Here is a 26,610-nt window from a genome sequence, read left to right as displayed (position 1 = left end):
AAGGGCTGCTCATCTCCCAGCAGCAGGAAGTGTGGATAGGGGGCGGTAATCACACTGTAATTGTGTACAGTCGGATGCCATCTAAGAGCGATCCTGTCTCATGTCCTGGAGGAGCGCTGTAGTGACAGGAGAGGATGAAGGAGGGAAGGCTACAGGGAAATTGTATACAATGAGGTGTGTGTGTGTGTGGGGGGGGTAAATGTATGAGCTTTGGATGTTTGTGGAGAAGGGGGGATGGGCAGCTATCTGTGCTGAGAAGTGTAATCAGGATTGGGGGGGGGGGGGTTGCGAGAAGGAGGACTGGGGAAGGATATGTGCTAGGAGAAGAGTTGTGTGGGGGGGGAATTTGAGTCAGGAGGAGGCATTGGGTGAATGTATGTACTAGGAGGGGGGGGTGCAAATTTCTGATAAGGGGGGGGGGCTTGAGGTGGGAGTAATTGGGTGGGATTTGTGCTGGGAGGGGGATTGAGGAGGGGGATCTGTGCTAGAAGTGATTGAGAGGATTTGTGCTAGGAGGAGGGATTGGGGGGGCTGTATTAGGAGGGATTTGTGCTGAGATGGGGAATTTGGGGGAGTAGATTTTTGTTAGGAGGGGGAATTGTGGTGGGATGCGAGTTTGGAGGCGGTACTGGGGAGCAAAGATTTAAGCTGGGAGGAGGGGGGCCCTGTCAGGTAGGCCCCGTGATTTCTATGCCCCCCACTCTTAGGTAAGACCAGACCCCTCTATACCCCCTACTCCTAGATAACACCATAACCACTATAACCTCTACTCCTAGATAACAACAGAACGATTATACCTCCCACAATTGGATAACATACCCCCCTATACCCCCCACTCTTGGAAAACACCAGAACCACTATACCCCTCCCCCTACACACACACACACTATACTACCAACTATGGGCAATGTATGCCCCCCTGGCAGGAATCTCTGAGCCCCCACTTGGTAGTTTGTGCCCCCTGGCAGGGATCTGTGCCCCCAATGGGTAGTGTGTGTGCCCCCCGGCAGGGATCTCTGTGCCCCCACTGGGTAGTTTGCGTCCCCCAGCAGGGATATCTTTGTGCCCCACTGGGTTGTGTGCGCCCCCTGGCACACATCTCTGTGCCCCCCTGGCAAGGATCGCTGTGCCCCCACTGGGTAGTGTGTGCCCCCCTGGCTGGGATCTCTGTGCCCCCCTGGGTAGTGTGTGCCCCCTGGCTGGGATCTCTGTGTCCCCACTAGGTAGTGTGTGCGCCCAGGCGGGGATCTCTTTGCCCCCACTGGGTAGTTTTGCCCCCCGTCAGGGATCTCTCTGCCCCCACTGGGTAGTGTGTGCCCCCTGGTGGGGATCTCTCTGCCCCCACTGGATAGTGTGTGCCCCTGTCAGTGATCTCTCTGCCCCCACTTGGAAGTGTGTGCCCCCAGGTGGGGATCTCAGTGCCCCCACTTGGTAGTGTGTGCCCCCAGGCAGAGATTTCGATGCCCCCACCGGGTAGTGTGAGTCCACTGGCGGAGATCTCTGTGCCCTCACTGGGTAGTGTGCGTGACTGTGCCCCCCTGGCGGGGATCTCAGTGCCCCCACTGGGCAGAGCCACAGTCTGGATCACCACAGGAGGTAAGCACTTGAGCCCGGGGGGTTAAATAGTGTTCCTTCTCCTGGCCCCCAGCTGAGCAGAAGTTTTTGGAATTGTTGCAGACAAAAGGTTACTCCACAGAATATACTGGCATGGCTGAACAGCCTCAGCCTGGGATCACACTTGCGCGAACACAGACATCGCAAGTGATTCGCAATCGTATTGCTGTGCCGATCGCATGCGATGTCTGTGCAGTGCAAGTTCAGCCATACAGTTGTATACAGTTGTATGACTGAACTTGCATTAGATTTGCAGGAAAATAGTGCAGGGACTTTTTTCCCCCCACACTGGAATCGGATCGGATGGGTGTTCTCACCTATGCATTCTGATTCCTGTGCGAGTTCACAGTTCGCACTGCGATCTGTAAACCAATCTGGGGGTGTCATTAACATTGTAATGACACCCGCAGCGGTTCGCAGAGGGCAGTGTGAACTGCCTGTGGGAGAGATGTGATGCAGGAACCGGCGCTGGAATTGCACTGGTTCCCACATCGCATATGTGTAAACCTAGGCTCAGGGGGTCGTTTACACATGTGGTGCCCTCTGAAGAGCAATCCATGTTTGGATTGCTCTTCAGAGGGACTTTGACAGGCAGTGAGGAGGTGTTATATCACCTCCTCACCACCTGTTTAAACCCCACAGCAGCACCCCGCAACTGAATGCATTGCACACGGATGCAGGAAACCCCCATTCACATGGATGGGCCACATTCAGCAGGCATTACTGTTCGCTGAACCCAAAAGTGCAGACAATTTTTGCCACACTGTGATGCAAAGCATTTTGGCTATTGTGTGTGCAGATCCCCCTTCTCCTGCCTTTGCAGCTTAAGAGGAACAGTTGGGTAGCAGTAAAAACACAGCTCAACCTCTATTTTTTTTACTGTCCCCCAACCACAAGTGTAAACGAAGTTGCAGAGCACTCTGAAGAGTAATCCACAGTGGATGATTTTTTTTTAAGTATTTGACAGGTGGTGAAGAAGCGTTATGTTTTCTCCTCACCACCTGTTTTTAGCACCTAAAATCTCATGTCACTGTGCTCTAGCCATGTGCATTGCACACAGTTACTGCCCATTGACCCATTCAGTTGAATGGGTGGAGTTAAACAAGCGCAGTGCCATAGGCTAGTGGGCTCTTTCACATGGGCGATCCTGCTGGTGGACTCCGCTTTGCTCAGCGGGCGATCGATCTGCTGATACCCGCTGAGCAGACGAATGACAGGTCTGTCTCCACTCACTGTGCAGAGACGGACCTGTCAGAGCGCCGTTCTCCATTCTCATCCGATCCGCCAGACAGATGGAAAATAGGGTCATCATCCGTCTGGATTTCACGGATCGGATCGCAGCGGACATGTCACCGCTCACATCCACCGCTCCATAGAGGTGAATGGAGGCTCCGATCAGGTCCACCTGTAATAGGGGCTTTAGTGTTCAGGTTTGGCTTGAAGAAAAGGTGTCAACCCCGAGAGAAAACACTGACAGATCATTACAGCACAAGCCGGGTCCAGCTCTCTATTAACCCCCCACACCAGGGCTGGAGCAAGGATTTTTGACACCCTAGGCAAAACCTAATTTTGCCCCCCCCCCCCCCCTTTGCCCTGCCCATGTATACAGTGGCAGTGTATATGTTCATCCTCAGATCACAGAGGGGATTCCCAATTATAAAGCACAATAAGTCCTAAAGTGTGCCCCTCATTACAAGGTGTATAAAACCTCCACCCCCAGGACATATAGGACCTGGGGATGGTTAGAAGATGTACTGAGGTCCCCATTATAAGTACAGTGCCCCCCATCCTTTAGGATACACAGGGGTTTCTCAATATGAGCGCAGCCCCCCTAATCCACATGACAGGGGGCCCCCATTATGAGTACACTGTCTCTGCTCAGGACACACAGAGGCCCCCCATTATATGAAGTACAGTGCCCCCCCACCTCTACCCCCCATGTTCCATCACTGTACTTTCCTGTACACATAATCCATCACTGCACACACGTTACATTGCTGTACTCTCTACTACACACGTGTTACATTGCTGTACTCTCTACTACACACATGTTACATTGCTGTACTCTCTACTACACACATGTTACATTGCTGTACTCTCTACTACACACATGTTACATTGCTGTACTCTCTACTACACACATTACATTTCTGTACCCTCTACTGCACACACGTTACATTGCTGTACTCTCTACTACACACGTTTTACATTGTGTACTCTCTACTACACACATGTTACATTGCTGTACTCTCTACTACACACATGTTACATTGCTGTACTCTCTACTACACACACACATTACATTGCTGTACTCTCTACTACACATGTGTTACATTGCTGTACTCTCCCTACTAAACACGTTACATTGCTGTACTCTCTCTACTGCACACATGTTACATTGCTGTACTCTCTCCTGCACACACATGTTACATTGCTGCACTCTCCCTACTACACACATGTTACATTGCTGTACTCTCTCCTGCACACACATGTTACATTGCTGCACTCTCCCTACTACACACGTGTTACATTGCTGTACTCTCTCCTGCACACACATGTTACATTGCTGCACTCTCCCTACTACACACATGTTACATTGCTGTAATCTCTCCTGCACACATATGTTACATTGCTGTACTCTCTCCTGCACACATATGTTACATTGCTGTACTCTCTCCTGCACACATATGTTACATTGCTGTACTCTCTCCTGCACACATATGTTACATTGCTGTACTCTCTCCTGCACACACATGTTACATTGCTGTACTCTCTCCTGCACACACATGTTACATTGCTGTACTCTCTCCTGCACACATATGTTACATTGCTGTACTCTCTCCTGCACACACATGTTACATTGCTGTACTCTCTCCTGCACACACATGTTACATTGCTGTACTCTCTCCTGCACACACATGTTACATTGCTGTACTCTCTCCTACACACATGTTACATTGCTGTACTCTCTCCTACACACATGTTACATTGCTGTACTCTCTACTACACACACGTTACATTGCTGTACTCTCTACTACACACATGTTACATTGCTGTACTCTCTACTACACACACGTTACATTGCTGTACTCTCTACTACACACATTACATTGCTGTACCCTCTACTGCACACACGTTACATTGCTGTACTCTCTACTACACACATGTTACATTGCTGTACTCTCTACTACACACACATTACATTGCTGTACTCTCTACTACACATGTGTTACATTGCTGTACTCTCCCTACTACACACGTGTTACATTGCTGTACCCTCTCCTGCACACGTGTTACATAGCTATACTCTCTCTACTACACACGTGTTACATTGCTGTACTCTCTCCTGCACACACATGTTACATTGCTGCACTCTCCCTACTACACACATGTTACATTGCTGTACTCTCTCCTGCACACACATGTTACATTGCTGTACTCTCTCCTGCACACATATGTTACATTGCTGTACTCTCTCCTGCACACACATGTTACATTGCTGTACTCTCTCCTGCACACACATGTTACATTGCTGTACTCTCTCCTGCACACACATGTTACATTGCTGTACTCTCTCCTGCACACACATGTTACATTGCTGTACTCTCTCTCTCCTGCACATATTCCCTATTGATGGTAATCCGGGTTCTGTGTACATTTTGTACAACTGTGACAAGAGGGGGCTCTGACTCCTCCCACTCTTGCTCCAGCACACATTTCATTCTCCAAGCTGCACATTGGTGTCCTTTTATGAAACTGCGGTAAAATAGCGCTATTCAGTTCTCAGGTATTCTCAGAGGAGATCGCTCTCCTCTGAGTGCCTGTTTATGAAGGTCTGTAGATCGCTTCTCATGTTGAGTTGAGAAGCGATCTACAAACGCCGAGAACTCCTGAGAACGGCTCCTCTCACTGTAATCTCGCGTGATGTAGCGGGATTACAGTATGAGGAAGTGTAAAATACAAAAAGTTCAACACGAATCAGCACACATTATTCCCCAACATATTAATAAAATAATAATGTTAAATTTCCCCTACACAATATACATTAACCTAATTATAAAAAAAACATTGTTTTTATCAATATTTAAAGATCATATATGTCCCTATTTAAATGTGAATGGTGTATAGTAAATGAATGTAATCCACATATGTAATGCAGCTATACACCATTCATATAAATGCAAAATACATTTATAATCATTAAAAAATAATTTTAATAAAGTATACAAGTATAAATATTTATTAATAAATTAAAATAAAATATATTTCATAATTGATAAACACCCGTATAACTGTAATAAAACATGCCATGGGTACAATCATATTTCAGGGTTTACAAAATTTTACCTAATTAAAAATTATATAAAAATGATATTAATAATAGCATTTAAATGCAGGTAGAATAATATATATACATATATATTTATAAATATGTATATATAAAGAACCGTTAACAGTTATTTACAATAAATATATATGTTATGTCAAACAACCCCCCCCCCCATAGCTCACATTTTTGTAAATATTTTATCATATCTTTTCATGTGACAACACTGAAGAAATGACACTTTGCTACAATGTAAAGTAATGAGTGTACAGCTTGTATAACAGTGTAATTTGCTGTCCCCTCGAAATACCTCAATACACAGCCATTAATGTCTAAACCGCTGAAAACAAACGTGAGCACACCCCTAAGTGAAAATGTCCAAATTGGGCCCAAAGTGTCAATATTTTCTGTGGCCACCAATTTTTTCCAGCACTGCCTTAACCCTCTTGGGCATGGAGTTCACCAGAGCTTCACAGGTTGTCACTGGAGTCCTCTTCCACTCCTCCGTGACTACATCACGGAGCTGGTGGATGTTAGAGACCTTGCGCTCCTCCACCTTCCCTTTGAGGATACCCCACAGATGCTCAATAGGGTTTAGGTCTGGAGACATGCCCGGCCAGTCAATGACCTTTACCCTCAGCTTCTTTAGCAAGACAGTGTTCATGTTGGAGGAGTGTTTGGGGTTGTTATCATGTTGGAATACTGCCCTGCGGCCCAGTCTCTGAAAGGAGGGGATCATGTCACAGTACATGTTGGCATTCATGGTTGTCTCAATGAACTGTAGCTCCCCAGTGCCAGGAGCACTCACGAAGCCCCAGACTATGACACTCCCGTCACCATAATTGACTGTAGGCAAGACACACTTGTCTTTGTACTCCTCACCTGGTTGCCGACACACACGCTTGACACCATCTGAACCAAATAAGTTTATCTTGGTCTCATCAGACCACAGGACCTGGTTCCAGTAATCCATGTCCTTAGTCTACTTGCCTTCAGTAAACTGTTTGCAGGCTTTCTTGTGCATCATCTTTAGAAGAGGCTTCCTTCTGGGATGACAGCCATGCAGACCAATTTGATGCAGTGTGCGGCGTATGGTCTGGGGCTGAGCACTGACAGGCTGCCCCCTACCCCTTCAACCTCTGCAGAAATGCTGGCAGCACCCATACGTCTATTTCCCAAAGACAACCTCTGGATATGACACTGAGCACGTGCACTCAACTTCTTTGGTCGACCATAGCGAGGCCAGCTCTGATTGAAACCTGTCCTGTTAAACCGCTGTATGCAGTGCCGGGACATGGTCATACGGTGCCCAGTGTGAAGATGGCAAACTGCGCCCCCTGGGTGTAAAAAAAGAGCAGTGTTATTTCAAAACAAGAAAATGCTTAAAGTGGGGTTCCACCCAAAAAAACAAAAATACATGAAAAATCCTAAAAAACAAAAAAACATTTGGATATTTTTTTTTTTTAACTTACCTCTAAATGCCTGTTGCTAGGGGGTCCCTCGTAGTCTGCCCCTTCCAGTGCCTGGGCTGGTGACATCACTTCCCCCTCGGCACAGGAAGGGCTCCGCTCTGCTCCCTCCCTCCTGTCAATCATCTGGGACCCATTACAGGTCCCAGGTGACTGAGCGGCCAATCACGGCGCGCAGCGCCGCTCGCGCATGCGCAGTGGGTGCCAGGCTGTGAAGCCACAGCCCGGCGCCCACAGTTGCAATGCTGGCGCCACTAAACGGAGGGGGAGACGAGCGGGGCTTCAATCCCCTGCATCGCTGGACCCAGGGACAGGTAAGTGTCCAATTAAAAGTCTGCAGTATTTGTAGCTGCTGACTTTTAATTTTTTTTTTTTTTTTACTGGACCCCCTGGGTGGAACTCCTCTTTAAGACAATACACACATTTTAACTATATGTATTTTTAGAGGCACTTAAAGTGCTTTGGAATAATAATGCAGAAAATGTGCTTGTAGAAAGGCCTGCTGTTTTTTCTGTCAGAGCCCGTGTGAACATACTAAGTTTTCAGCTTTGCATTATTTTTTCGTAAGGTAGTGCCCAAATATTCACAAAAAAAGGGAAATACATTTTCTTATACTAGTAATGGCAGCGATCAGCAACTTATAGTGGATGTTAACTATGTTTCCTGTGTCTGCTGCTTTTTACTCTGTAAAGTGCCCTGTATTGATTATCAACACAGAGCTGTGGGCTGTGATTTGTCACAGACGTTCAGCAGGTCCCAGCCATGAATCGATGGCTGGGATCTGCTGACAGTCTCCTGCTGTGTCAAATCACAGGGGTGTAGGCGGGTGGGAGCATACGCCCGACACCCTAAAACTGGCAGCGTCATACGCCTGTAGCTGCCACCCCGTAGCAGTATATGTACTGTGACGGGTTGTCTTTTCAAGTGGTTAAATGCCAATGGTATTTGTAATTCGCAGCATGGGCGGGGTTAATGTACTGCCACTGCTGGTCCACTGATGCATCAGTGGCTGACCAGTGGCAATTAAAGCGGAGCTCCACCTTAAACAAAAAATATCAAAAGCCAGCAGCTACAAATACTGCAGCTGCTGACTTTTAATAAATGGACACTTACCTGTCCCAGGGTCCAGCGATGTCGGCAGCCGAAGCCGATCGATCGCTCGTCTCTCGGCTGCCCCCAACGCCATCCTCGATCAGGGAATCAGGAAGTGAAGCGTTGCGGCTTCACTGCCCGGTTCCCTACTGCGCATGCGCGAGTCACGCTGCGCGTCTACACTGGTCCCCGTTGTGTTGTGGGAACTGTGTGTTTCTCACAACACAGTGGGGGGGAGGGCATTTGCAGCTAGCTGCGGCTAGCTATTCCCGGAAGTGGGTGCAGATACCGGGTATTATACAGGTATCTGCACCCCCCTCCCCCCTGAAAGGTGCCAATTGAGGGGGGGAGGAATCTGATGAGCGGAAGTTCCACTTTAGGGTGGAACTCCACTTTAATTAACCCCTTTGTGCTGCATTAGTGGCACCAGTGTCAGAGTTAATTAACCCCCCCCCATGCTGCAAATTACAGAAATTAAAAATAACATTGGTAATTAACCTCCCCTCAGCCTCATTTCCTCCCCCAATCGGATCCAGGCAGTTTATTTATGAATCTGCAGCAGATTCATTAATGAACTGTCTGGATCCGATTGGGGGAGGGGAGGAGGCTGAGGGGACATTAATTACCAATGTTATTTTGAATTTCTCTAATATGCAGCATGGGGGGGGGGTTAATGGCATGCCATTTGGCAATCATTAGCAGTGTTTAGTTCTTATTTTTGTGTGATATACACAGTTTGTTGGTTCCTCCTTGGTGGCTCCTCTAGGTTGCACGCGCAGCTTCAGCAGCAGCTCTCTACGCTCCTCCCATCTCGCCTCTGGCCGTGAGTGAGGTCACGCCGCCGGGACGGGCCTACGAAGCAGCACCTTCATAGGGACAGTGAAGCACTGACAGGGAAGGGCGTGTGCGGTGACTATCTGTCTAGGCTTGTGCCGGGTGCAGGAGCGCACTTGGCACATTACAGTAAAAGGTACAGAGACGATTAGCGGCGCCGGCTAGTGTGTACTGTGAAGCACACTGCCGGAACTTCACCTGCGCCCCCCCCCCCCCTCCAGAAAATTGTACCGCCCAGGGCATCCGCCCCTTCCTTGTACCGGCCCTGGCTGTATGGTCTTGGCCACCGTGCTGCAGCTGAGTTTAAGGGTCTTGGCAATCTTCCTATAGCCTAGGCCATCTTTATGTAGAGAAACAATTCCTTTTTTTCACATCCTCAGAAAGTTTGTTGCCATGAGGTGCCATGTTGAACTTCCAGTGACCAGTATGAGAGAGTGAGAGCGATAACACCAAATTTAACACACCTGCTCCCCATTTACACCTGAGACCTTGTAACACCAAGGAGTCACATGACACTGAGGAGGGAAAATGGCTAATTGGGCCCAATTTGGACATTTTCACTTAGGGGTGTACTCACTTTTGTTGCCAGCGGTTAAAACATCATTGGCTGTGTGTTGAGTTATTTTGAGGGGACAGCAAATTTACACTGTTATACAAGCTGTACACTCACTATTTGACATCATAGCAAAGTGTAATTTCTTCAGTGTTGTCACATGAAAAGATATAATAAAATATTTACAATAATGTGAGGGGTGTACTTACTTTTGTGAGATACTGTACATAGATAGAGAGAGAAAGAGGCTGGCATCACAATTGTGCAATCACAGATATTGCATGTGCCGCATTGCTGTGCATATCACATGCAATGTTTGTGTGATGCAAATTGAAATCATATTGCATTTGCACCAAAATGGTACAGGACCCTTTATTTGGTCTGCACTGGAATGGGATCACATCGGTGTGAAGACTCATGCGATCCGATTCCTGCACCATTACATAGTTGGCACTGCGATCTGTGAAATGATCTGGGGGTGTCATTAACTTTACATTGACACCCGCAGTGGTGCGCAGATGTCAATGCAGGTGTGATGTGGAAACCCGCACAGGAATCACGCTGGTTCCAGCATCATGCTTGACAAAGGAGCGCTGCTATGTTTTCCATCCATAGTGTGAATACTGGGAAACGTGTCGCACATTTGTGACATCACAGCCCCGCGCCACGCTTTGCTGTGCTTGCCAAGCCTCGTTGTGGCTCCCCTCTTACGGCCGTGTCATCTTTACACCTCGGATGGCAGACGGACTGAACACATATGGTGGCACAGCCTGTGACAGGACTGGACGTCCCATTTCCCCTTCTCCCGGAACCCACACCTGGTCACATGATCTGAGCAGTCATCTCATCTCTGCTCCGTCTGTCACTTTTACCAGGAGAAACCGCTGTGCCCCCCAAACCTCACACCATCCGCATCGCATTTCATGTGCTACCAGCCGGTTCTGGACTTGCTGAGACCTGCAGTCCCCCTCCTCTCTTCCCATCCACAGACATGAACACAGATGTGCCGTCTTCCATGTCACTGGATATTGGTTTTTATAAGAAATACTATATTGATACAGAGGCGCCCCTTTCCTTGTTTCTCCTAAGTTACATACACTGCTAATGACCTGAGATCAGCGGTGACACTCGGGATCGCCGCTCATCTCAGTGTCATAAAAGGAAACCATTGTACTTCTCACACAGCTTGGAGAATGAAGAGAAGGCGGGTGCAGAGCTGAGTGACAGAGCAGCAGACCAATCGGCAGCCAGAGCTCATGCTGGGAGGCGGGGCTATGCAGATAGCGGGGACAGAAGTAAAACAATCCCACATGGTGCCTATGTGTCAGCGGTGCTGCTGAGCCCCTCCCCTGAGTTCTCTCATTGGTTCCCAAAGTCTCCTCCCCTCTGGGCTCTCTCTCTTCATAGGACCGCGCCGCTCACTCTGTCCATCCTGCCCCTCCCCCACCGGGATTTCTTCCCCAGATCTGCATCCCATTCCCCGCAAACTAAACCTTCCTCTTCTATGGGGCGCAGGGTGGAGGGACAGACAGTTATTGGATCCGGATTTTACCCCCCCCCCTACCTTGGCGCGACCTGCCCCACACATCCCGACACCGGACCCGATCTCATTGTAAGGTGATAATGACACTTACTATATCACCGATGGAAAGGCTGGGGTGTAATCACCGATAAATGCGCTGTAGGGCGCTGTTCTTCTTCTGTGACGAGAGCCGCTAGGAGACACGTCCTGTCGCTTCCAACGCACGGAAGAAAATGGCGCCGCTCAGCCCTCTCGTGCCGGTATAACCGTTATCCGTCCGCCCCCGTGACCCCCCCGCACGAGGCGCGCGCTGTCTCTGACGTCGCTCAGTCATAATGTCCTGTGACGGGAGAAGACGGATTGCTGGAGAGGATTCGGTGCTCTTCACCCTCCAGCCTGCAGGTGGCAATAGAGAGCGCCGCTGTACAGTGAGGAAAGGCTGTGCACGTTCTCACTTATTCTATCCCCTTGTCAGGTGACTGGAGGATGAAGAAGAACATGTTTATCAGTCTGTAAGTAGAGGGAGGAGCGGGGACAACTTACCACAGACCTTCCATCTCTACTCCTCACACAGCACCCTCATCTTCCTCATTCCCCCCCTCTCTCTCTTCCTCATTCCCCCCCTTTCTCTTTTCCTCATTCCCCCCCCTCTCTCTCTCTCTCTCTCTCCCTCATCCCCCCCCTCTATCTCTTCCTCATTCCCCCCCTCCTCTCTCTTCCTCATCCCCCCCCTCCTCTCTCTTCCTCATCCCCCCCCCTCCTCTCTCTTCCTCATCCCCCCCCCCCTCCTCTCTCTTCCTCATCCCCCCCCCCTCCTCTCTCTTCCTCATTCCCCCCCTCCTCTCTCTTCCTCATCCCCCCCCCTCCTCTCTCTTCCTCATTCCCCCCCCTCCTCTCTCTTCCTCATTCCCCCCTCTCTCTCTTCCTCATTCCCCCCCCTCTCTCTCTTCCTCATTCCCCCCCTCTCTCTCTTCCTCATTCCCCCCCTCTCTATCTCTTCCTCATTCCCCCTCTCTCTCTCTCTTCCTCATTCCCCCCCTCTCTATCTCTTCCTCATTCCCCCCCTCCTCTCTCTTCCTCATCCCCCCCTCCTCTCTCTTCCTCATCCCCCCCCCCTCCTCTCTCTTCCTCATCCCCCCCCTCCTCTCTCTTCCTCATCCCCCCCCTCCTCTCTCTTCCTCATTCCCCCCCTCCTCTCTCTTCCTCATCCCCCCCCCTCCTCTCTCTTCCTCATCCCCCCCCCCCTCCTCTCTCTTCCTCATCCCCCCCCTCCTCTCTCTTCCTCATCCCCCCCCTCCTCTCTCTTCCTCATCCCCCCCCCTCCTCTCTCTTCCTCATCCCCCCCCCCTCCTCTCTCTTCCTCATCCCCCCCCCCCTCCTCTCTCTTCCTCATTCCCCCCCTCTCTCTCTCTCTCTCTCCCCCCTCAGGGCTCACTATAACACATGGAGGTCACACTACTAGATTGTTCTGTGTGATAAGAGACTCATTCTATGCTCATTCTGCACTGTCTGTATTTCTGCACAATAAAGCTTCTTCCATCCATGTAGATCTCTACCTTATCATTACTAGAATGTTATTAAAAATCATCCTCAGTGATATAACAGAACATGAAACCGAGACTAACCTCTTCAGCCCCAGAAGATTTACCCCCCTTCATGACCAGGCCATTTTTTGCGATACGGCACTGCGCTACTTTTACTAACAATTGCGCAGTCGTGCGACGTTGTACCCAAATACAATTTATGTCCATTTTCCCCACAAATAGAGATTTCTTTTGGTGGTATTTGATCACCTCTGCGGCTTTTTTTTTTTTTTTTGCGCCATAAACAAAAAGACAATTTAACCCCTTGCCACCCAGGCCAATTCTGACATTTCTCTCCTACATGTAAAAATCATCATTTTTTTTGCTAGAAAATTACACAGAACCCCCAAACATTATATATGTTTTTTTAGCAAAGATCCTAGAGAATACAATGGCGGTTGTTGCAACTTTTTATCTCGCACGGTATTTGCGCAGCAATTTTTCTAATACGATTTTTCTTTTAGGAAAAAAAACAGTTTTGTGCTTTAAAAAAAAAAAAAAAAAAAAACAGTAAAGTTAGCCCAATGTTTTTGCATATTGTGAAAGATGAAGTTATGCCGCGTAAATAGATACCTAACGTGACGCTTCAAAATTGCACACACTCGTGGAATGGCACCAAAATTCAGTACTTAAAAATCTCCATAGGCAATGCTTGAAATTTTTTTACTGGTTACATGTTTTGAGCTACAGAGGAAGTCTAGGGACAAAATTATTGCTCTCGCTCCAACGTTCGCATCAATACCTCACATGTGTGGTTTGAACACCATTTTCATATGTGGGCGGGACTTACGTATGCGTTCGCTTCTGCGTGCGAGCTCACGGGGACAGGGGCGCCTTAAAATTTTTTATTTTTTTTTATTGTTAATTTTACTTTCTTTTTTTTAGTTTGCAACTTTTTGGGAAAAAAATGTTTTTGATCATTTTTATTCCTATTACAAGGAATGTAAACATCCCTTGTAATAGGAATATGGCACGATCAGTCCTCTTTACAGTGAGATATGAGGTCAATAAGACCCCACATCTCACCACTAGGCTGGGAAGTCTGAAATAAAAGAAATAAACCAATCACGGCTTCCCAGCCGAGGCGGCGCCGTTTTTTTTAATGCAGGGGCCGGGCGTAACATCATAACATTGCGCCCAGCCTCTGACGATCATAGAGACTCCGCCGACCATCTGGTCCGCCAGAATTCTCTATGATCGACATCCGGGGCCGGCGAATCCTGTCCCTGACTCACCGATCGTAGGGGTGAGTCGGTAGAAGTACCGGAGGGAGGGGACGTCCCCTCTCGCTTCTCATAAGAACGATCAAGCGGTGGAACAGCCGCTATGATCGTTCTTATGGTGTAGGGAATCACCGGCTGAAAACGGCAGCTACAGGCATCATTCAGATTTCACCGATCAAATTCCATCACGTCATGTGACGATGGGAGGGCGGCAACAGGTAAATAAAAAATGTATAATTTTTTTACTTGTTGTAAACGGTGTTCAAACCACACATGTGAGGTATCGCCATGATTGTGAGAGCGGGAGCAATTATTCTAGCACAAGACCTCCTCTGGAACTCTAAACGGGGAACCATAAAATTATTATTAAAGCGTCGCCTATGGAGATTTTTAAGTGCCAAAGTTAGGCGCCATTCCACGTGTTTGCGCAATTTCAAAGTTTGACATGTTATCTATTTGCAACATCATGTTTCACATTATACAAAACAAAATTGGGCTAACTTTACTGTTTTTTTTTTTTTTTTTTTAAATTATTTATTGAAGTGTATTTTTCCCCAAAAAATTGTGTTTGAAAGACCGTTGCGCAAATAGAGTGACATATATGAATGACATATTGCGACCACCATTTTATTCTTTAGGGTCTCTGCTAAAAAATATATATATATGTATATGTTTGGGGATTGTATGTAATTTGCTAGCAAAAAATACAGATTTTAACTTGTAAGCAACAAGTGTCAGAAAAAGGCCTGGTCTTGAAGAGGTTAAATCCCTGTACTGTTATTTGAATACATTACTGACTCTGCAGCCTGGACAGTGGTGCTGCTTTGTCCCTCTGCATGATGGGTCGTCACACACAGCTTACCCTGCACACTCTCTACTTCTCCCTGCCAGAGCTGCTGGGCTAGAGAAGAGGAGAAAGAGGACCCTGCGGCTGCTGGGTGGCGGTCCCACCTACCACTCAGACAGCAGGAGGGCAAGGATTGGTGGCAGAATATCCCGGGGAGAGAAAGCCCACCCAGGGAGCTGCGAAGGGCTGCTGGGAACTGCAGGGATTTGTGGGGGATGTAGTCCCCATCTGGAGAATTTAAACTGAGATACTTGTTGGTACTATAAGTCCCAGGAGGAAGTTGTGCCAGATGGAGGAGGAAAACCCTGGGATTGATGGGGGGGGGGGGGGGGGTGTGTGTAGTGCAGCGATCGCGGTCACTCCATGTCCCTAGGACGCAGTGCAACCCGGTCTCTGTAAAGAGCCAATGACGTGGCTCTTTAATCGCATCCAATCACATGTAAATACGGAAGTGAAGTTTATCGGCTCTCCTCGCCTCACAATGACAGAGTGCGAGGAGAGGAGAGCGGATCAGAGGCAACTCCTTGCAGGGGAGACCTGTACAGATAATCGGGGCACTAATTATCAGTGCAGCCCTAGCAGTGCCCATCAGTGCCGCCTCATCAGCACACATCATTCTTTTTCTGTCTGTATGTATGGACACCGCACAGTACCACTTCTCTTGTCCTGTATGCTGGGTGTCATTATAATGCTGTAATTCTTTCTGGACTCTACAAACATTGGTGTGGCACTAACTGGTTATCTTATGTTTTTGGATTTCTTCCAGGACACTCATAGAAGCGGGATTGATGTGCCATATGAGACCATCCCCTCTGAAGCTAGTTGGCAGGATTACACTTGCGATATTTGATATTAAAAACAAAAGATCTACTACATCTTACACAAGTACATAGATTGTAAGCTGTGTGGTATGGGGAAATGATGGGTCACATTACAGGGCCATCATTATGGTGGTGGGGTGCATATATTGCAGAGTGCCCCTTATGATGGGGAATCCTAGATTGCAGGTTGTTGGGTACAGGTGTAGATGGAAGAGGGCGTCAGTTTGCAGGGTGATCCCTAACTGCTTAGCGCCAACCGTACGCACATATGCGGCCTCGGCTTTAAGGGGTTATACCGGGGGAATGATGCCTGCACCATTTTTTTAGAGCGGGCGGTCGGCTCTTCAGGGATAACAACTAATGTGGCTAAAAGCTGCTCGGCTGTTATCCCAAAGGAAACAGAGGGGACATTCCGCCGCTCTTCCCGGACCTCCCGTCCCACCAGGAGACCCGATCCACGATCTGCCACTTCCGCCGGCTAGAGTAATGCCCCATACACACGGTCGGATTTTCCGATGGAAAATGTCCGATCGGAGCGTGTTGTCGGAAATTCCGACCATGTGTGGGCTCCATCGGACATTTTCCATCGGATTTTCCGACACACAACGTTGGAGAGCAGGAGATAAAATTTTCCGACAACAAAATCCGTTATCGGAAATTCCGATCGTGTGTACACAAATCCGACGGACAAAGTGCCACGCATGCTCAGAATAAATAAAGAGATGAAAGCTATTGGCCACTGCCCCGTTTATAGTCCCGACGTACATGTTTTACGTCACCACGTTTAGAACGATCAGATTTTCCGACAACTTTGTGTGACCGTGTGTATGCAAGACAAGTTTGAGCCAACATCCGTCGGAAAAAATCCTAGGATTTTGTTGTCGAAATGTCCGAACAAAGTCCGACCGTGTGTACGCCCTATAAGACTGGAAGGAAGCCGTTTCTGGCTTCCTTCCAGTCTTCTTTCTGTAAACACGGAAGGAACGTCACAACGTCACTTCCCGTTTACTTGGCTGCCAATGGTGCCGTTTAAAAAGAAAAAAAAGACAGTATTCACAATCGCCGTTTTGGGACTTTAAAGTGCATAGGAGGGATTTGGGGTCTTGTAGACCCCCGATCCCTCCATAAAGAGTACCTGTCACCACCTATTACTGTCACAAGGGATGTTTACATTCCTTGTGACAGCAATAAAAGTGATGACATTTTTTTTTTTTAAAGTGACAATGTAAAAAAAGAAAAATAAATAAGAATTCTTTTTTTAAAGCGCCCCCGTCCATGCGAGCTTGCGCAGCAAAGAAAACGCACACGTAATTCGCACTTGCATATGTAAACAGTGTTTAAATCACACATGTGAGGTATCGCCACGATTGTTAGAGTGAGAGCAATAATTATAGCACTAGACCTCTAACTCTAACCTGGTAACCGTTAATTTTTATTAAAGCGCCGCCTATGGAGATTTTTAGGTACCGTAGTTTGTCGCCATTCCACGAATGTGTGCAATTTCAAAGCATGACATGTTAGGTATCTATTTACTCGGCATAACATCATCTTTCACATTATACAACAAAATTGGGCTAACTTTACTGTTTAGTTTTTTTTTAATTCATGAAAGTGTCTTTTTTCCCAACGTTTGAAAGAGCGCTGCGCAAATACGGTGTGACATAAAATATTGCAACAATCGCTATTTTATTCTCCAGGGCAGGGATATGCAATTAGCGGACCTCCAGCTGTTGCAGAACTACAAGTCACTTGAGGCATAGCAAGACTCTGACAGCCACAAGCATGACACCCAGAGGCATGATGGGACTTGTAGTTTTTGCAATAGCTAGAGGTCCGCTAATTGCATATCCCTGTTCTAGGGTCTATGCTAAAAAAATATATAAAATGTTTAGGGGTTCTAAGTAATTTTCAAAAAATACGTATTTTAACTTGTAAGCAACAAATATCAGAAATAGGCTTAGGCATGAAAGGGTTAAGAAAGGTAAGGAGGTGAACATCACCGATCATTACTAGGTACATAAAAAGGTGACGGCAGGCCTTTACCCTTCTTGATAGCTTCAGTAATGTAAAAATGCTTACAAAAAATTGTATTACTGTTTTTTGTAAAACAAATAAAGACGATTGAAACAGAAAGACCGAGTAGCCCATCCTCCTTTTTTTTTTTTTTTTTTTTTTTTTTGTTAAGCTTATTGTCTAAGTATAGATCTAGGTTTGTCTCAAGCATGTTTGAAGCCATTTACTGTTGTCTGTCTCACTACCTCTGCTGGTAGTTTATTCCAAGTATCAACTACCCTGTCAGTAAAATAATAGTTTTTAAGATTAGTTTTGAACTTTCCTCCAGTTAGTTTGAGGTCATGTCCCATGTTCTTGATTTTGGTTTTATATTGAAAAAACTGCCCTTCCAAACCTTGTTCACCCCCTTGATGTATTTAACCACTTCCAGACAGGGCCATCTTAAGAGCATTATAGGCCCCCGGGCAATACTGTGCACTGGGGCCCTGTCTACAAAATCACGCATGAGAATAAAAATGCAAATGATCAAAAAGGCTATATTTATTGGTACTTCCAACAAAATCAGTGTTTAAACATTAACACAACGTTTGGACAATATAACACGAGTTTGATGGGCACAGTGGCTGCGTTTGATGGGCACAGTGGCAGCTTTTGAGGGGCACAGACAGTGGCTGTGTGTGATGCACAACTTGAATGTACTTCGGTAGACATCGTTAGACTTACTTGAGGCCGCCAGCCTGGTGCAGTACAGTGTGTCACTCACAGCAGCAAGGAAGTGCCAGCTATCAAGGGCCGTCTTTCCGCTCCGCTCCCTCTCCACGCTGTCTGAAGAACATGGCAGAGGTGGGCGGAGCTTGTTCACTAGCAGCTGGGGCAGCCGCGGCGTGCTATGAATGCTGGGGCAGCCGCGGCCTCTGACTGACGTCACTGGTTGCTAGCTAGACGCATCTGACACAAGGAAAATGATGACCCAATCCAATGGGCTCATGGACGTATGTGCAGGCATACACTATAAAATACATCTGCATTTGTGGTGCCTGGGAGCCCCAGATGCTGCGTGATTCTGCCCATATGAATGAATTACAAGATACGCTGTACAAATACAAATGTACATATACATATACAAACTGTACATATACAAATGTAAACACCACTACTTGTGTTTACAGGAACATATGTATGGGCCAATGCATGTCCATCTGTAAATGCAAAAACCAGTACTTATACACCCGAGTACAGCATCATTTTTAATTCATTCCTATGGGCAGAATTAAGCGAACAACTGGGGCTCCTAGTCGCCACAATAACAGACGCACTTAAAGTGGAGCAATCCTCCTCCAATCAACATTGATTACTTTTAATCCTCATGCTGCTAGCATTAGTAAATAGATAGGAAAGTATACAGAATATCTACTTTTTTTTTTTTACATTTCTTCAGGGACTTCCTGGTTTCTTGCCTGGGCAAATGATGTCATACATCCCAGGAGTCTTAGGAGGGGAGGAGAGGAGGAGGGGTTTTCTTAGCTAAGCACACCCTCCTGCCTGCATGCTTGAGCTAAGGGCAGATGGATTCCAAGAAGTAAATGCTACATGAATCATTTGACCTTACTCAAGATGGTCACAGCCAGAAATGCTAGGAGGTGTTTTTCAAAGTAATTTCTTAACAAAAAAAAAAAAGCAGAGACATGGATGGACTGGGGAGTTTGCGTTGAATATCAAAAAATAATTAAAGTGATTGTAAACTCTCGTATTTTTAAAAAAAAAATACAAATAACAAACATGTTATTTTTGCCTGCTCTGTTGCAGTGGTTTTACACAGAGCAGCCCCGATCCTCTTCTCGGGTCCCTCTTCGGCTCTCCTGGCCCCTTCCTCTTGTCAAGCAGCTTGCTATGGGGGCACCCGAGCCGAGTCACAGCTCTCTGTGTCCATTCAGACATGGAGCTGCGGCCCAGCCATTCCCCCTCTCTCTCCTGATTGGCTGACTGACTAACTTTGATTGACAGCAGCGGGGCCCAATGGCGCCACTGCTGTGTTTCAGCCAAACAGCAGGGAGAGTCTCGGATGGTAGAGACTTTCGCAGATATCGCTGGCCAGAGATGGGGCTCTGGTAAGCATTAGAGGGCTGCTACACACAGAAGGCTTTTTATCTTAGATAAAAAAAAAACCTCTGCCTTTACAACTTCTTTAAATGGTGTTTTGGTTTGTGGTGCTCAGATGCAGTGAAGATCCGCTGTACGCATATACATCTGGAAATACGCGTGTTCATGAGCCAAATAGCCTCATCACTACTAGACCCCCCCATAAAAATGGTTCTACATATTCATGAAAAGGCTATTAGTAATGAACTATCATGTATGAATATACTGTATCTGTTCCCAGTGATTCTATGAGCCAGCTCTCTGAACACTTTTTTTTTTTTAGGCATTAGGTTACCAGGTCTTTCCTGAACCCTGCCCAATTGCTTGGCTTGGGACTGAAACGTAGAATGTGACAACAAATGTACATAGTCAATCTATAGACCAGGGTAGGCAACCTGGGGCTCTCCAGCTGTTGTGGAACTACATTTCCCATGAGGCATTGCAAGGCTGGCAGTTACAATTATTCCCAGAGGCATGATGGGACTTGTAGTTCCGCAACAGCTGGAGAACCCAGGTTGCCTACCCCTGCTATAGGTACATACTGTACTAGGACCAATTTAGACAGCAGCCAATTAACCTACCAGCATGTCTGGAGTGTGGGAAGAAGACCAAGTACCCCTGTGCTATGAGGCATAAGTGCTTAATACTAATTGCTCAATTAACTGACTGAACCCCGCATAAAAACCAACTTGCTTCTCCAATTCATATTTTTGCATGACAGCCATGGTAGGAAGGAAAATTAACTCCTGCACATGGGTGTTACTGTAAGAGCCATTATGACATCATGAAAAGTATGTGCTTTTTCTTAGAAAAAATACATACTTTTTTTTATGATGTTTTTTTTTCTGCAGTTCTATCTGGGTTGGGTTGGGTTGGGTTGTGTGGTCAGCTTAGTGGCGTCTATAGTTAAACATGCTACATCCACCTGCTTCACTTCTTTACTATGCAGTGCTCAGGCACTAAATATAGAGCAGATCAAGAGACAGCACATATATAAGATGACAGCTCAGAGGAAAAGGTCACAGGTCCCCACATATACACAGCATGTCATGGAGCACTAGCCTGCTCCTGTGTTTATTACATAACTTTAGGAACCACTACAGGTCTTATACAAACTGTAATACCTTGCTACAAGGAATAAGAATCCAGCTTTCAGCAGCTTACGATGGTCAGATTAATTAAAGCTCATGGTTGCCTGGGACAATGCTCAAACAATACTGCAAATCTACTGCTAGTAACATGAGAGTAGAACGTCACTCAGGATATAGCACTATGCCATGGCATGGATTGCTTCTATCTGCTGAACTAACAGACAAAACCTAGCCACTACCCACAAACGCACATATCCAATAAGTGAGATACATAGAAGTGTTTTTGTTATATCTGTACTGTTCTTAAGGCACATATGAAGCCACAAATGTTTAAACACTCATCAGGTACCAACAATGAACATACTCTTTTTTTGTTTCTTGAATATCTGCAGATTAAAGTGTAATTCCAGCTTAAACCTAACATACCTTCAAACTGTCCCCTCCCTCCTCCTAACATCTGTGCTAAGTAGCTTGTGTAAGAAAGGTGTATATACTTACATATTTTCAGGCCGCTCCAGTCTGGCCATGTGATCAGCTTCCCTGTGTCAGCTAGTGCAGCTGCAGAGGAGAGGAGGGACCACCAACACTGGATGGGCCATTGAAGTTTATGGGCGACGTCACGTCTCAAGGCTTTATTAGCCGCTGTCGGGCACTCAGAATACACATCTTTCTTACACAGGTTTGTTACCATGTGTGTTAGGAAGGGGGAGGAGACAGTTTAAAAGGTTAGTTAGCATAGTGCATGTGACCAGACCTGAGTTTGTAGCTCTCCTCCGACTGGGTCTGTCTGCCGCATATTAGCACTATATGTCCATTAAACTATGACATAAGCAAGAAGCATTTGGCATTCTGCACAGTAATGTAGGGTCTGGCCAGAGAGGAACTACTTTGACACAGTTAGCCAGCTTGAACATGTATTTCACTTTATGCAATCCGAAAATCCCTGCTTTTCTGCAAAAGTTTGCTACAAATAGGTAAAGCTTTATAGCAGTATGCAGAGGGTAATTCAGAATTTCCAGTGTTTACAGGAGCCTATATATCAGCCCATAGCTAATGACAGAACATATCCCCTCCTCCTGCACCGCAAATGAGATCATCTGCAGCCTGTCACCATTCTACTATGGACCCCACATAACCCATCATTATCCTTCATATAACCCATTACACTGATAGTTCACCTCTACATCTGCTAGTTAGCACCTATGTAACAAATGACCTCTGCCCCTGGATCCTCTGTAAAACACCAGATAAACTATGACGGTCATATCTGCCCCACACTTATTATCTTGTCCTTCATGGCTCTAGCCAGCACCTGCTCATTAGCTGGCTGTCACCCTTCATATGTGCACCTATACTCTCACCTGTGTCACTGACATCTGCACCCACTGCCATCTGTAATAATCCCCAGGACACCAGGCATACCCAACCCTTCAGGCTAACCCCCTGTCCACCATCTCACCCCCCCCCCCCCCCCAAGTCCCAATAACTTTTCATTTTAATTAATCGCCTGTGTGTTATCACATCCATTGTGTCAGATCCCTCTGCTCCCTACTAGCCTTTCCCCTCCTTATCACTGCAATTTATTCCTACAGCTGGCATGTCAACCCCTGTCCCTGTCAGTCCTGTGCCCGTCTTCTGATCAACCCACCTGTCACTGTAACACCTATAGGTCTCATTGTCCTTGTGTGTCATCACCTCCCTCGTGTCAGATCACCCAGCTCCCTATGTTATCTCTTCTCTATTGGTCACTGTGGCTCATCCATACAGTTTGCAAGTAAACCATTTCCACTATCTGGTCACCTGTCACTACTCCCACTGCACCCATCACAACATGTCACTGTAACCTCTACAGGTCAGATGTCCCATTGCATCCTGTGAGATCTCCCTGCTTCCTATGAAGCCTCTCCAAATAAACCCCTGTCCCTGTTGACAGCCCCCACCCTTCTGCTTGTCACTGCTGGACCTTTCACTGTAACCTCAACAGGTATTATTCCCCATTTCCCCCTGTGTCAGATCCCTCCGCTCCCTATGTATCCTATCCTTATCACAGTGCACTATACAAAACACATATCATCTCCTGTTCATGATGACAGTCCTGCCCCCCATCTCATCACTCCACCTGTCACCGAGTCCCCCAATAATCTCTCCCTCATGTTGTCCCTATAGCAGGTCATATGCCCCTGTGTGTTATACTGTGTCAGATCCCTCTGCTCCCCGTCTATCCTCTCCTCTCCTTATTGAGATTCACCCATAGAGTCCTCATATCTCCTCCTGTCCCTGGTGACAGCCCTGACAACTTCTAATCCCCCTCATGATTTCTCACTGTGACCCCTACAAGTCTTATTTGCCATTGCCCCCTGTGTGTCACCCCATGCCCTGTCAGCCCCCTCTGCTCCTTGTCATTGTGTTTCATTCATACAGCCCACATGTCCTCCCATACTGCCCTTTGGAGGCCCTCTCACCTCTGTGCCCCTTGCCCTTCATCTTGTCCTGCACTGTCCCAGCTTATCATCCTGCTGTCACCCTTCATGCCCTGTCACTTCACCTTTCAGCCCTCACTCTACCCGCCTCCCCTCCGGCTTACCCCATAAGCCACTCCATGTCTGCCGCCCCCTCCGGCTCAGCTCATCCTCGGGGTCTCCCGCTCCCCGGCTTCAGCTCCGGTGTTCTGCCGAGAAAGTTCCCCTCGTCGGATAAGGACCCCCCTGTACTGCACAGGCGCATCGCTTGCGCAGTACGAGCCGGCGGAAATAGCCGAAGGTGAATAGTTGTAAATCAGCTGTACACGACGCCTGTAAGAGGGCCCCTCGCGGGCTCGCTCCGCTTGCCACGCTTCGGGCACGGCCTCGTTACGCTCGGCACTTTTTCATTCTACCTCTAGGTCCACTTGGATGGTGGGGCTTGAACCTGGACTCAGGGCGCAGGCGCCGTGTACAGCTGATTGAAGGTTTTCAGCTTCGGCTATTTTCGGTGGCTCCTTAGTCGTTCTTACTGCGCAAGCGCTGCGCCTGCGCAGTACAGGGGGGTCCTTATCCGCCGGGGGAACTTTCTCGGCAAGACACCGGCTCCGGCGGAAGTAAACACAGCACCGCCCACAGCAAGCACACTTCCGGGTCTGACGTCACCCGGCGGAGAGCAGCATGGGAGGAGGAGGAGGGTGCACAGTGCATTGTGGGGGGAGGGGGCGGGGACAGCTGTACAAGCTGCAATGTGCAGTGTCATGGGGAGCTGTCAGCTTATATGTGCTGATCAGCCTGAACCCTGAGCTGTCCTGTGTGCTCTCCTGAGCAGTCACCACACACATACAATCATGACCGTGGAATAAATATGACATTTATCAGTGCACATGTGAAAAAGTAAACCCTCAGCTGGATTCACACCTATGCCTATTTATTAAAATCTATGGAAATGCATTAAAACACGTCAACGCAGAGTACTTTTAGGATCTGTTCGCACCTGTGCACTTTAAATGCATGCAAAATTGTGCGTTTTAAAAATGCTCTAAAAACACGTCACGTTTGATGTGTCATTAAATGTTAATCACACCCTAAATGCGGCAAGAAAATGCATGTTTTGCTGCACAGGAAAGGCACAACAAATGCAGCAAAACAATATAAAAAACATGAAAGTAGATATGGCGCTGTTCCGTTAATATATATATTCCTAATAACAGGTGCTTTTTGGAGGATTAAAAAGAGGTGCTAGTAAACCCACTGCCACTAACCAATTAGTGGGAAAGGTCAGTGAGAGAAAAAAAATTGAATACAAATAATGCTGCTGGTAGGTGCTATTAATTAAACCCCAGTTAAGGATGAACAAAAATGTCTGCTTGAAAACAGTGTGAAAAATATAAACTATAAATAATAAATAAATCAAACCAATATGATGATTCTGATGTGTTGAATAAAAAACTAAGTGTATATAATACAAATCCATGAAATGAAAAGGTGGTGTTTAGGTATATTTAAATACTTTACATACTGAGAACATATTCACCTTTCTCTATTTGTCACCATAAAATACAATCTGAAACAAATAATTATGTGAAAAATATATAAAGCTGGATAGATCCCCCAACATATAAAACTACCAATTTATCAATAATGGCTAATCTATCACAATAGTGCAAAGATATATGAGCTCAATAAAGTGCTAATTGTGCCATTGAAAAACCAACTATTAATCTTATACTCCTTAAAACAATAGTCCAAAATCCATTTGAAATCAATAAAGTGCTCTTGTGCCAGTGAGGAAATCCATTTTCTAATCTACCGTATTTATCGGCATATAACACGCACTTTTTTCCCCTGAAAATCAGGGGAAAATCGTGGGTGCGTGTTATAGGCCGATCCCCCCCCAATTGTGTGTGATCGGAGCGATCGCGGCTATTGCCGCGATCGCCGCCGACATACACAGCCGTGTGGAAATTCAAATACGGCGCCGAGACTGCAGGGACTCGGCGGAGCGGAGCTACACATAGCCGAGAGTCCTCGGGTTTTCTCGGCGCTGCTTACAGTCCCGCCCATAGGGCGGAACTGGGCGGGACTGTAAGCGGCGCCGAGAAAACCCGAGGACTCTCGGCTATGTGTATCAGCGCTCCGCCGAGTCCCTGCAGTCTTGGCGCCATATTTAAATTTACACAGGGCTGTGTATGACGGCAGGGATCGCGGCGATCCCACAAAGCTGCACGGGGGGGCAAGGCTGCACTGGGGCAAGGCTGCACTGGAGAAAAGCTGCACTGACATGGCTGCACTGACATTGCTGCACTGACAAGGCTGCACTGACATGGCTGCACTGACATGGCTGCACTGACAAGGCTGCACTGGGGCAAAGCTGCACTGACAAGGCTGCAATGGACACTGGGGCAAGGCTGCACTGACAATTCTGCACTGGGGCAAAGCTGCACTGACAAGGCTGCACTGACAAGGCTGCAATGGACACTGGGGCAAGGCTGCACTGACACTGACAAGGCTGCAGATGGACACTGATAACGCTGCATTGATGGGCATTTTAATGTAAGTTTTTCTTCCTTAAACTTTACTCCTAAAAGTTTTTTTCCTTAAAATTCCCTCCTTAACTTGGGTGCGTGTTATACGCCGGCGCGTGTTATACGCCGATAAATACGGTAATTAACTTCTCAATGGGTGATCACACCGTGCGTGCCTTATTCGTGCTCCTATTACGGCTGCACTCACCAGATCCTTCTCCCACTCCTGGGGTCTAAGGCGGCATCCACAGTATATGCCACTGTGGACCTCTAGCGGCGGTGGCGAAAAAGCGTGGAAAAAACGGATTTCTCAGGACGTTTCCCAGGAAGCAATAAATTCGGGAAATAGTCTAAATCCCGAAAATGTCCCGGGAAATTCGGGACAGTTGGTAAGTATGCAAAGGCTGTTGGTAGTTGTAATTTCCCATTCAAAGAATACTGTGAATGAGTGACGCGGACGGGTGGACGGAGCCCTGCCCAGGATGCGTCTTTTTT

The 26,610-nt window shown here is 47.1% G+C and overlaps 1 long non-coding RNA gene across 1 annotated transcript; it reads left to right on the top strand.

Moving 5' to 3' along the window:
• The first annotated feature begins 11,191 nt into the window (after positions 1 to 11,191).
• LOC141112187 (uncharacterized) lies at positions 11,192 to 18,018 on the top strand. Its single transcript, XR_012236541.1, has 2 exons — positions 11,192 to 11,923; positions 15,831 to 18,018. It is a non-coding gene; the product is annotated as an uncharacterized lncRNA (long non-coding RNA).
• Positions 18,019 to 26,610: the final 8,592 nt, after the last annotated feature.

Source organism: Aquarana catesbeiana, linkage group LG11 (assembly GCF_042186555.1).
Source record: "Aquarana catesbeiana isolate 2022-GZ linkage group LG11, ASM4218655v1, whole genome shotgun sequence".
NCBI lineage: Eukaryota > Metazoa > Chordata > Amphibia > Anura > Ranidae > Aquarana > Aquarana catesbeiana.
This window is presented reverse-complemented; position numbering and strand designations above follow the sequence as displayed.